Source organism: Triticum dicoccoides, chromosome 2A (genome assembly GCF_002162155.2).
Source record: "Triticum dicoccoides isolate Atlit2015 ecotype Zavitan chromosome 2A, WEW_v2.0, whole genome shotgun sequence".
Taxonomy (NCBI): Eukaryota; Viridiplantae; Streptophyta; class Magnoliopsida; order Poales; family Poaceae; genus Triticum; species Triticum dicoccoides.
In genome coordinates, this window is record NC_041382.1 from 36,578,697 (window position 1) to 36,582,705 (window position 4,009).

Genomic DNA, 4,009 nt, shown 5'->3' on the forward strand with positions numbered 1-4,009 from the left:
CTTGGTGATGTGTAGAAAATTTTAAATTTCTGCTACGATCCCCAATACTTCCTTAGTCGACGCATCCAACCACTCCAAGCTCGTGACCATCCGATGTGGATGTACTCGGGACTCGAAGATTCCACTCGGATCCACCCGGAGGATGTTAGTGAGGACACAGTGGAGAAGTGGCTGAGAGGTATTACCGGCAACAAGGATAATCCCCTGGGGTCCAGGAGGGTGGTTCCATTCGACCATTTGCGCCAGCCGGAACATGTACGATTCTACATTGTCGAGTGTCTTCTTGATTTACTATGTAACATCTTGTTGACGGTCGACTGTCTTTCTTTTGTTCATTGTCTTTTCAGGCTCTTATTGATATGTGCTCGATGCCCAATGGAGTGTAGGAGCAAAATGTCGAGGAAGAGGCGAGCGGGGGCGAGAGTGGCGAGTGGCACTCGGATGCAGAGGAGGACGAGGAGAGCGACGACCCGAGTGACGAAGAAGAGGTCGACTCGCCTCCTCGCAGAGAAAGGAGGTCCAAGCACGCTAACGGCCCGGCAAACACCCCTGACCTGGTGGCCGCACCGACTGGGCAGTCTTCAAAGCGCCCTCGAACGTCTTCTCCGGTGCCGACTGAGAAGGGACCGAAACAGCTCAAGACTGCGCCGCCTCCTGCGCTGAAACCATTGAAGGCCACATCCTCCAAACTGCTGAAGGCTTTGCCCAGAATCAAAGTGACCATTCCCACCATCTCCGGGTAATCATCTGACCCGATCTTTTGGTCGACTCGAGCAACAGAACATAACCGAGTGAATGTTGACATTTGTGGTGCTGCTAGCTCTGGAACTTCTTCCCGCCAATACCGAGATGAGGAAATGGAAGACGCGGTTACCTCCAACCCAGGTAAAATTCTCGCAATCTTGTTCTTGATTATTTGGTCGATCAAATTCTGGCGATTCACTTGGGGTCGACTGATTTATTTGCAGCCCCACCCGACGTTATCGAGCTTCCGGATGATGATGAAGATGTGTCCCCGAGGCCTAGAAAGAACAAAAAAGTAGCGGCTGGCAAGACATCTTAGCCGGGACTGACGACAGAACCAACTGTCCAACAACCTAAAGATGCAGGTGGGGCCTCTGTAACTTTTGCTGTCCCATTGTCGAGTGAGTGCCCTGCACCGTCAATTGTACCAGTGTTTCCTTCAGCCGCTCAACCCCATGCCTCGGAGCTCCAAGCTGCCGCATCTGGGCCGTCAACCCCTTTCTTCACCAACTATCATGTTCCGGAAAGCCAGTCGAATGCCGCTGCGGAGGCTATCCGTCAGGCTAACGTGATGATGGAGCGGATGAAGACGGTGCACGAGAATAGCCAGGCTGCTTACGATGCCAGCGCGGCTCTTCGGGCCAATGTCCACGTAAGTTGGCTTTCGATTGACCTTGTCCTATTAGGATATGCTACCTGAAATATTTTCTTTCATACAATCTCTTATTGTTTGCGTCGAATCTGTACACCCACTGGGTGTTTTGTTGTCTTTAGTATTTGCGCTCTTCCACTCGACCTGGGCGAGTAGGATCTGAACCGGTGAGGGCACGCTAAGTGCACCCACTGGGTGTAGTCCCCGAGACCGCAGTCGACTGCGGGCAGTCGACTGGGGTCTGAGCACTTTTCACTTTCCTTTCTTCCACTCGACTCGGGCGGACCGGCCGAGTGGGATTTGAACCAGTGGGGGCACATCAAGTGCACCCACTGGGTGTAGTCCCCGAGACCGCGGTCGACTGCTGGTAGTCGGCCGGGGTCTAAATAGTTCTTCTCTCTTTCTTCTTTTTTTTTAAACTCGACCCGGGCGGACCGGTCGAGTGGGGTCTGAATCAGTGGGGGCACGCCAAGTGCACCCGCTGGGTGTAGTCCCCGAGACCGCGGTCGACTGCGGGCAGTCGGTTGGGGTCTGAGTAAACTTTTAAGTTTTATTCACTCAGAAGTAAATAATCTTTGATCTTGTCGATTGACATGTCTTTTACCTTCTGCAGAAATCTTGTACTCTCATTTCCAAGTTCGCCGAATTTGAGGAGAAGTAGAGGCAACTCAACCTTGACTTGGAGCTGGCCCAACAAAAGTTGAAGAAAGCTCAAGATGAAGCTGCTGGTATGGAAGGTAACTACCTGTCGACTGTTCACGTCGATCGTCCTTCAAAATATTTCTTCGATCTCTTGTTTGATCCGATTGCTTATTTTGCAGAGAAAATGAGGTTGGCTCTGGAGAAGAAGGACTTGGACCTTGCAGCTGCGCAGAAGGAGGCTCAAGATAAGACTGCCCTTGCAGACCAGAAGTTGGCTTCGGTCGGAGTGCTGGAAGAAGAAGTAAGCAAGCTGAAGTCCTCTCTCACTGAATCCAACTGAGAGGTAACTCGTCTGAAGAAGGATAAGATGGCTCTGAATGAGAAGCTGGAATCCGCGGCTCGTAAGAGAAATGACGTGGAAGCTTATCTGAGAACTCTTGCCAAGAAGCTTTTTCTTATGCTGGAAGGTACTCCTTTTAATCCGACTGCTCTACTGCTTGCGAGTTAGTCCGGTCTAGTCGACTCACTAACTCCTTGGCTGCAGAATTCTATAGAACTTTGATGAGGAGACTGGATGGATCGAGACGGGTTTGGACCCTATTGTTTCTCCAGTCGGCGACGAGGCTGCCATGAATGTGCTTCGACTAGAATCCCGTGTCCCCAGTGTTACAAGTTACCTCGCTCGTCTGAAGGTGGTAGTTTCACGGATTGACTCATCACTCTGGCCAAGGGCGACGCTTCAAAATGACCTCGAGTCTCTGATGACTCGGCTCAACGAGGTCCCTGGTCGAGTGCAAGAGTGGAAGAAGTCCTCTGCCCGGTGTGGTGCTGACGTGGCGTTGTCCTTGGTAAGAGTCCACTGCAAGGAAGCCCGCGAAGATAAGCTAGCGGCGATCAAGGTAGCCAACACCAAAAGACACGATTTCCAATCCTTTATGGAGACTTTCATATCTGCCGCCACTCGGATTGCAGATGGAATCGACTTGGACGAATTCGTTGAACCTGCCAGCCCTCCTCCTGCCGAATGAACAAACTTTGAGATTTAAACTTGCCTTAAATTTTCCTCGGGATGCCGAGTGGTTGCTGTAACCATTAAACTCCTTCGGGCTTGATGCTCGAATACTTTTGATCCATCGCCTGGAATTTTTAGGATCTATCTGAACATGGCTTATTTCTGAATATGTTCGTATTTGCCTTCGCATGGAATTTGCTCTTTGGGATGTAGCCCTGAAGTGGAGAGTTCAATCGACCCGTGCCTCGTCGTCCCTGCGGGCAGGGATGGGGCGCGTGTTGTATTTGTGGCATAGCTTGGAGAAGAAGGTCGCGGTCGACCTGCACCTCATCATCCTTGTGGATGGGGATGGAGCGTACGTTGTACTTGTGGTGTAGCTCGGAGTAGAAGGCCGCGATCGACCTGCACCTCGTCGTCCTTGTGGATAGGGATGGAGCGTACGTTGTACTTGTGGCACAGCTCCTAAGGGGAAGGTTGCAGCTGACCTGTACCTCGTCGTCCTTGCAGATAGGGACAAAGTTTAAACCTTAGGCGAATACTGGACTACAGCTAAGCCCCCGAGTGGGAGGGTTGATCACCACTCGATAGGATTTTTTAAACTTAGGCGAGTACTGGACTGCAGCTAAGCCTCCGAGTGGGAGGGTTGCTCACCACTCGGTAGGATTTTTTAAGCTTGGGCGAGTATTGGACTGCAGCTAAGCCTCCGAGTGGGAGGGTTGCTCACCACTCGATAGGATTTTTTAAACTTAGGCGAGTACTGGACTGCAGCTAAGCCCCCGAGTGGGAGGGTTGCTCACCACTCGGTAGGATTTTTTAAACTTAGGCGAGTACTGGACTGCAGCTAAGCCCCCGAGTGGGAGGGTTGCTCACCACTCGGTAGGATTTTACAAACTTAGGCGAGTACTGGACTGCAGCTAAGCCCCCGAGTGAGAGGGTTGCTCACCACTCGGCAGGATTTT